This window comes from Nicotiana sylvestris, chromosome 5, assembly GCF_000393655.2.
Source record: "Nicotiana sylvestris chromosome 5, ASM39365v2, whole genome shotgun sequence".
Taxonomy (NCBI): domain Eukaryota; kingdom Viridiplantae; phylum Streptophyta; class Magnoliopsida; order Solanales; family Solanaceae; genus Nicotiana; species Nicotiana sylvestris.
The window spans coordinates 94773458-94782770 of record NC_091061.1 but is presented as its reverse complement, the minus strand read 5'-3'; the positions used below and the strand labels follow the sequence as shown (position 1 = coordinate 94782770).

Here is a 9313-nt window from a genome sequence, read left to right as displayed (position 1 = left end):
AGACACACTTCCTAGTTCGAGTCAGTTAAGTTCTACCTGTTGGGAGACACACTTCCTAGTCAGGGCCTTTCGAGTTATATTTTTGCTTTAGGAGACGCACTTCCTATATTGAGATTTTACCACTAGGAGACGCACTTCCTATTTGATTCATTTAAGTTAATTCCTAGGAGACGCACTTCCTAGTTTGAGTCATTGATGTTTTACCCCTAGGAGACGTACTTCCTAGTCTGGGTCTTTCGGGTTATATATTTGCTTTAGGAGACACACTTCCTAAATTGGGATTTTCCCTAGGAGACGCACTTCCTAGTCTGGTTCATTTAAGTTCATTCGTAGGAGACGCACTTCCTAGTGTGAGTCATTTAAGTTACACCTTTAGGAGACGCACTTCCTAAATTGAGATTTTCCCCTAGGAAACGCACTTCCTAGTCTGGTTCATTGAAGTTTTACCGTAGGAGACGCACTTCCTAATCTATGTCTTTCAAGTTATATTTTATTTTAGGAGATGCACTTCGTAATCAAGGTTTTTAAGTTGTTCCTGTAGGAGACGCACTTCCTAAATTGAGATTTCACCCCTAGGAGACACACTTCTTATTCTGGGTCTTTCAGGATACACCTGTAGGAGATGCACTTCCTAATTGGAGACTTCACCCCTAGGAGACGCACTTCCTGGTTTTGGTTCATACAAGTTTTACCCGTAGGAGACGCACTTCCTAGTTTGGTTTATTCAGGTTTTATTTTTAGCAGACGCATTTGCTAGTCAAAACTTTGGGTTTCACTCATAGGAGACGCACATCCTGGTCTAGTCATTAGCTTACTCTCATCATTGCGTCAATAGTATAAGTGGTTTACCATATTGCTAACAACTCACAAATATTTCTAGTGCAAATTGGGACAGAAAATTTCGTTTGTTTTGTTTGTTTTGATGAAATCAGGCACCCACTTGGAGAATAGAGGGAAAACAGCAAGGTTCAAGTTCAGCAATCAGGAGCCCGCCTGGAGAGCAGGGAATACATTTTCAAGTTAGCAGTCAGAAGCCCACCTGGAGACACGGGAATACAATTCAAGTTCAGCAGTCAGGCGCCCACCTGGAGAGCACGGGGGTACAGTTCAAGTTCAGCCGTCAAGCGCCCACCTGGAGAGCACGGGAACATAATTCAAGTTTTGAAAATCAGGCGTCCACCTGGAGAAAAGGAAAGCATCTCAGATTGAAATTCGAGTTCAGCAATCAGGCGTCCACCTGAAGAAAAGGGAAAGTGTCTTAGATCACAATTCAAGTCGGCAATAAAGGGACTTCATCTAGAAAATACAAGTCAACAAGGCAACATGAATTGCAAGATCAAGTTTGAAGATATAGATAGGATTCTTGTAATGCATAGATTATAGTCTAGTCTAGCTTCTTTTATTTTTGACGTGGTGTAATAAGGGGGTTCAATAAGCAGTAGCAGCAGTAGCAACAGTGAAATCATAGCTTCTTGGTAGTCCCAGCTACCAAACATTCCTGAACTACACTGACCTGATTCCTTTATAGCCAAGAATATGTAGGCAACCTCAAAAGCAGAGTGCGTTCAACTCATTCAAAAGTGCTTCCCACGGAGTATTCAAACGGGCAAAAATTGCTCGTATGCGCTCACCTTATCTTTGCACGAAAACTCTTTGTGTTTCTGAGCAAATAAGGGCAGCTGTGAGCACGTGATTTTTGCCCTATATGAATTGCTCCTATAAAATCAAAGAAAATAGATTTTCTTTAATTATTTACCATTTTATAGTATTTTGTAGGATTTTTATTTAAGTGTTTGCATTTTGTGCATGTATAAGTTTTATTTAAATCATGAAAAAATACCAAAAAAAATCATGCATTGCATTTTGGATTTGTTTTTAGATTTTTAGAATTAGCCAGTAACTATTTATTTTATAGAAATTCGAAAATCACAAAAATGATCATTTTTACATTTTAGTCTTTAAAACTAGCATTTGTCTTTAGTATTAAGTTAATTAGTTGTTTTAATGTTAAAAATAAATAAAGAATTTTAATTTATACAAAATAAATTAATTTAGGATTTTTATTTCTAGGATTTTTAATTAAAAAAAGAAAAAAAAGAAAAGGAAATAAGGAGTTTATTTAATTGGGTTTAAATTCGGAAATTGGGCCATTTTAAAGCCAAAGTCAGCCAAAATAAATGGCACCAAAATCTGTCCAACCCAAGCCCAATCTCCCTACCCAAATACCCATTACCCTTTACCCTACCCCTACGTATAAAAAGATAATTTAGAAACCAGAAAAAGGGACCCCTTCACCGGAAAGAGAAAAACGGCGCCCAGCAGCTCCGTTCTGCTTCTTCTTCATTTTTCTTCAACTCCCAAGCTGAAATGAAGGACCCCCTCCTTCCTCTTCTCATCTCACTAACACACACACACACACTCATCTACACATACTTAGAAACATCTGAAAACAGATTTTGAAATTCAAAAATTTCCTTTCTAAGATCTGAAATTTTCGGCTTCAAAAAATAGAAAAAAATTTGATTTCGACACTCTAAAACAATTAGTTTGTGTTTGTCGATTCAAAGAGATCTCCTACGTCGTTTCCTGGGTTTTCAAGCTGAATCTAGTCCGTAATTGGAGGATGTAGATGAGCTGTTTGCTTACTGACTTTGGATGTGCTGGAAGCTGAGCTTCATTATACCTTTGCTTTGTGATTTGTTACATTTAAATCTGTCATAAACAAGGTATTCTGTTTTTCTCTTCTCATAAGTATGTAATTATCAATTTGTGAATGCAAAATATGCTTTACTCAAGGTCTGTGAGCGTAGATTATGGTTCCTGATTGTTTGTATCGAAACACATGGTTATTGATTAGTGCTTATCTCAATTTGATGCTTAAATTCTACTCATATGAGTAATGTATTTTCTGGAAATTCATGCTGATTAGTACCTGCCAGACAAATGGGAACGGGAATAGGCATGGATATATGAGTTTGGATTTGTTTCGAATTTGTACTGCTAGTGAGAACCAGAAATTTTATTCTTGCGTGTTTGTGAGTTTAAAACTAGGATCTGCATTGAAAAATGTGAAATCCAGTGTGGTTGTAGTTCAATTCTAGGACTTAAGGCATCTGTTTAATACATACCTACTGTTCTAAAGAAACCAAAAAAAAAAGAGTTGAAGTCGCATGTGGATTTTGATTGAATTCTCGAATTGTAGAGCATTTGTCAATTTCACATTTTCGGATTTTCAACATTGTTGTAGGCAAGGTTGAATATTTTGCCTTGATATGCTTTCAATGAATAATAGGGAATTAGCTTTGTCATGATCCATGTTTTACGTTAGTATCACTTGCTCAGAGGTTTCGTGTTAAATGTTTGCTGTCATTAATGGAATGGTTCATGGATGTGGCTGAGTTGTATGTTAATTATATACCATTGTGTGAGGTGAATAGTCTACAATATGGAGTTCTACTGGTTAATCTTTCAAATTATATTTTCTTATCTCACGTTGGGATTCCCATGAAAATTATAATTGATGCATTTTGGTCTCTTTATTGAACTTTGTTCGGGGTGATTTCATAACACCCTAGGTTTCGACTATTGGAGTTATTTCTTTCTGGGCAAGGAACAAGAATGGGTTATAAGGTGGGTCTTGAAGCATAAGGAATTTGGGCCAAGAAATAGATCATATTAGCTAGCCTATTTACTCCCCAATAATATCTTGTCCATAAATTCGGCATCACAACAATCTCAAATTAGTTTAAGAGATAATTTACATGAACATCCGTAGTTTGCGTTAAGTTGAGGGCAATCTGTTGAAATTAGAATCGAGGCATGCTATTTAGTTGAATTTTCCATGGCCCTCGCAAATTTGAAAGTGCGTAGTTGCTTTATGCGTGCTATTTTAATAATTTACCTTCCTAAACTTGGGTGCGCATTTATGTGACCCAAATCCAAATCTCAACAATGTTAGATAAAATGTGTTGCGGATTGCGGGTGTATTTATGTGACGTGTTTCAAGACGCGTTTATGTGACGTTGAATTTTCCCTAAAAAAATATTTAATTAAAAGCGGTTTTAAAGTTAAAATGCACATAGGCTAAAACATGCATTAAAATCAGATAATAGGTCAATTATAACAGTTGAGCGACCGTGCTAGAACCACGGAACTCAGGAATGCCTAACCCCTTCTCCCGGGTTAACAGAATTCCTTACCCGGATTTCTGTGTTCGCGGACTGTAAAACAGAGTCAATCTTTTCCTCGATTCGGGATTTGAACCGGTGACTTGGGACACCATAAAATTATCCCAAGTGGCGACTCTGAATTTTTTTAATAAATAAATCCCGTTTCGATTGTCACTTTAAGTTGGAAAAAACTCCCTTATATACACTCTTCCGGGGGTGTAGACAAAAAGGAGGTATGACAATCAATAGGGACTTTATCGTAGGCTTACCTCGTACCCAACGTAAGTTCGATTCGATATGGGTGATTGTGGATAGGCTTACAAAGTCAGCCCATTTTCTGCCTGTTAGAACTACATATTTCTCAGAGGATTATGCGAGGCTTTATATCAAGGAGATAGTAAGACTGCATGGTGTCCCTGCATCTATTATCTCGGATAGAGGAGCTCAATTTACAACTAAATTTTGGAGGTCCTTCCAAAAGGGATTGGGGACTCATGTAAGTCTTAGTTTAACATTTTATCCCCAGACAGACGGACCGTCTGAGCGTACTATTCAAACACTAGAGGATATGTTTTGAGCTTGTGTAATAGACTTCAAAGGTAGCTAGGATGATCATCTGCCGCTTAATGAGTTCGCAAATAATAGTTACCATTCTAGATTCTGATGGCTCCATACAAAGCTCTTTATGGACGGAAGTGTAGGTCGCCTATAGGGTGGTTTGACGTTGGAGAATCTGGATTATACGGGCCAGACCTGGTTCATCAAGCCATAGAAAAAGTATAGTTGATTCGGGGTCGACTATTGACAGCTCAGAGTTGTCAGAAGTCATATTCTGACGTGCGGCGATGAGACTTAGAGTTCGGGCTTGATGATTGGGTATTCTTAAAGGTGTTGCCTATGAAGGATGAGATGAGGTTTGGCAAGAAAGGAAAACTTAGCCCACAATATATTGGGCCAAGTAGCTTATGAGTTAGAATTGCCCACGGAATTGGAGTCTGTCCATCTGGTTTTTCACGTATCTATGTTACGGAAGTGCATTGGCGATCTTACCCGAGTGGTGCCCACGAATGATGTACATATTACAAAAGACTTATCATACGAGGAAGTTCCGGTTGCCATCCGAGACCAACAGATCCGCAAGCTGTGGAATAAGGAGGTAGCCTCCGTGAAAGAACTTTGGAGAAACAAAAATATGGAAGAAGTGACTTGGGAGGCCGAGGAAAATATGAAGTCTAGATATCCCTACTTATTTCCTCCCCCAGAGAAGGGTCCGACTGAGACGTCATAATCATAAGATACGTGTATAAATTCTTGTGTTGGTTCTTGTCGTTCGTTATGTTAGGCCATTGTCGTTATTCATAATTATGAGCTTGTCTGTCGTTAGGTTATTAAGCTTCTACGGGGAAAGTTGGTAGTGGTGTTGTTATAGAGGCGACCTTGGCAAGGTTATATAGATCACAGAGAGTTAAACATTCGAGGACGAATGTTTCTAGGGGGAGGGGGAGGATGTTACATCTCGCGTTTTCGTACGTTAAAATTTTGTTTTCAGTTAACCGACGTAGACTCGGGGATGAGATCATCTTGACGTTAACATACTTACGCTATTTATAACGAGCGATAAACAAGTGTTATGAAGGATAAAGGGGTACACGGATTAAAGAAAACGAGTTTCATTAAAAGTGGCCAATTTAGAATAAAATATGGGTCGAGCGATAATACTCGATAATTATGAACTAGTACCTTGCAATGTACCATATGACCACGATAATATAATGTATAGAGTATATATATAGTATATTAAAAATAAATAGAATTTTAAGTAATTTGAGGCAATTTTTTAATTATTATTATGCGAGTAATTGATTAATTACCGGGTAACAAGACATTACCTAATTACCTAATAAGTGGATAAAAATAAAATATCCCACCCCTACCCCACATGGAAACTAGCCACATTATCAAGAAATGACTAAGAGTCATTCCTTGATTAGGTGTCAAATGGATACAACTTTCCTTTCATTTGTTTCAAGACTTTGGATATCCAAGTCTTTCCAATTCAATTCATTTTGAAGGCTTGGCATTTAAAAGACATAGAACGTTTCTTTCTGACCTTAAAAACAAAGTCTCATTTTCACTTCCATTACAAAATACAAATAGTAGCAAGATTAAGATTTTGTTCAATTTATTCCAAGAAACGTGAAGGATCAGTAGATTACCGTTCTTGATTTGGACAATAGGGACTAACGTCCCAAAATCTAGACAAGCAGAAACAATTTCGTCCCAATTTTATAGAATCCAAGCATCAATTTCGTTCAAGTTCAAATAAGCAGAAGCTTCATTTTGTGCAAATAATTCAAGGAACAGGTACACTAAGGTCCTTCCTTTTTTCTTTTGACATGGTCCAAACTATACTGAAGAAACTAGCAAACACACCGTTTTCATAAATTATTCGTTCATAGAAATAGTAGGGGTGTCTATATTCTTGATTCCCCATGAAAATTATTATTATCTTCTGTTTATGAAAAAAGTTTATCTAGAAGGAATTGTGAGATTATTACATATTTTTCATGCATTTCACTTATTTATACATGTGCAGTGACTCATGAGCAGATGGTGTTATATACACGTATATATGTAAATATATGTATATGGGTTATAGGAAAAGGTTACGGTGTTATATACGTACCACCACCTAATTAGCTGGTATATATTGATAATGTTGCCCACAGTGGCCGAGACGATATGATGGGATGCCCTCAGTGGCTTGATGATATTATGTACACCCATACCTATGCATAACACGATATTTATATGCACGTGCATGACATTATAAACGTTTCAGAATTTACAAAGTTATTCAGATTTAAAAATGTGTTTCCTTATTTCATGTTTCATCTATGTCTTTTACGTACTAATTTTCATGCCTTACATACTCAGTACATTTTTCGTACTGACATCGTATTTCATGGGGCCTGCGTTTCATGCCCGCAGGTGCAGGTAGGCAAGCTGACAGTCCCCCTTCTTAGGATCCCTGATCAGTGAGAGTTGGCATGCTCCACTTGATCCGGGGCTGCTTTTGATTTTGGTACGATACATTTGTATGTGTATATATATATGTAAGTGAGTATGACATGACTCAGTCCCGTCTTTGTACAACTATGTTTCTATTAGAGGTCTGTAGACATTATGTCTAGTTGGATTGTATGTGGCCTTGTCGGCTTTCAGTTTTCGATGTATAGTTGTCTATAGCAGCCTTGCCGGCTCGCCCATTGTATTCTGCATGTATACGTACATATGCCTTGATGGAAGGTTTCCTTTATGTATGTTATTTTCGTAATGCAGTAGATGTTATTCAAGTTTATATCTTAGACGCATGCTTATGAATGTTTGACATGCAGGAATCAGGCACCCGTCGCGGCCCTTGGGTCGTGACAACAAATCTCAAAGATATAGTAACAATATGCATCGCCCATCAAAGTTATTACATACGATTATTGCACCATGGCCTTTTTATGAATTGGGGGATTGATATCGTGGGTCTGCTACCCTAAGCCAAAGGAAATGTACAATTTTTACTAGTACTAACTGATTATTTTACCAAGTGGGTAGAAGCAGGTGCCTTTACACAGTTACGGGAAAAAGAAGTTAGAGACTTCATTTGGCGAAACGCCATATGTCAGCTTGGAGTTCCAAAAGAAATCATGTGTGATAACGGCCCCCAATTCATAGGTGCAAAAATCACAGAATTCTATCAGAGTTGGCAGATTAAAAGGATAACTTCAACACCTTTTCATCTTATGGCCAATGGACAAGCTGATTCAACAAACAAGGTTATTATTAATAACCTAAAGAAAAGATTAGAGGAGTCAAAAGGAAAATAGCTAGAAGTGTTGCCAGGAGTCTTATGGGCTTACAGCACGACAGCAAAAACAGGTACGGGAGAGACTCCGTTGTCACTTGTGTATGGTGCTGAAGCCTTAATTCCAGTTGAAATAGGTGAATGAAGTACGAGATACACCCAAGCAACCGAAGAGTCAAATGAGGAAGAGATGCGAATAAATCTCAGTTTGCTTAAAGAAAGTAAAGAAACAACCTTGATAAGGATGGCAGCGCATAAGCAAATTATTTAGCGATATTACTGTCTGAAAGCTCATCTTAGGTACTTCAAGATTGGGTACTTCGTACTCACAATGTTTTTCAATCAACGAAAACGGCCAATGCAGGAAAGTTGAGCCAAATTGGGAAGGGCCTTACAAGAATCGAGGTATTGCAGGAAATGGTGCATATGGGTTAGAAACAATGGACAGCAAACAAATCCCATCAAGATGGAATGATGTTCATTTGAAGAAGTATTACTGCTGAAAGGGAAGACCCCCGGTCAGGTATCATTTATGCAAGGTTTAAATTTATTCTTTTTTAATTGTACAAACCATTTCAGATGATAGGCACAAAGCTAGCCCACACCAAATGATGATCTTAGACCTGAAAGACACACGGGATGCAAAATCATCCTCGGTCTGGGTTACAATCTTTCTGATGGAAATAGAAAGGGTTAAGCAGTCATCGTCTAAAATTATACTTCCGAGTCCCGTATGTTTTTCCTTTTCAGGAAATGGACCACATGGAAGGAATAATCAAGTACTCGAGATTTTATACTTCAAAGCTCTAAAACTTGGGGGACTATATATATACAGAAGGAAAAGAAGACTAGAAAAATCAGAATTCAAGTCAAGCCTGAGGCAATCTACCCAACAAATCGAAAGTTAAGAGCGAGCAAATCAAGAGCCAAAAATTCAAGCTTGATTCAAAAACCTATGATGAAGTATACGCTCGCAGATGTAAATTACAAAATTTTATGAGTATCTAGGTTAAATGCAATATTTAGTCATGGGTTGCAAGATATACCCTTGAATTTTGTAACATTTGTTATAAAGAAAACAGTTATGAACGAGTTGTAGATGTTATTCGAATACATGTAAAGTATACAATTTGAAAGTTCAAGAATACAAAACTTCCTCAAGTTATTCTAGGAAATATGTATGTTCCTACTTTTTCTTTCGTATATTTACACCAATATGAAGTTGAGACGTCATCTTCATTTAGTGTAATTTATAAAAGGGCCTTCTTTTATAATTCTTGCTTGT

General features: G+C 37.5%; 1 long non-coding RNA gene across 1 annotated transcript; it reads left to right on the top strand.

Moving 5' to 3' along the window:
* The first annotated feature begins 2256 nt into the window (after positions 1–2256).
* On the top strand, positions 2257–7502 carry LOC138891261 (uncharacterized). The gene is made up of 2 exons (XR_011407628.1): positions 2257–2726; positions 7161–7502. It is a non-coding gene; the product is annotated as an uncharacterized lncRNA (long non-coding RNA).
* Positions 7503–9313: the final 1811 nt, after the last annotated feature.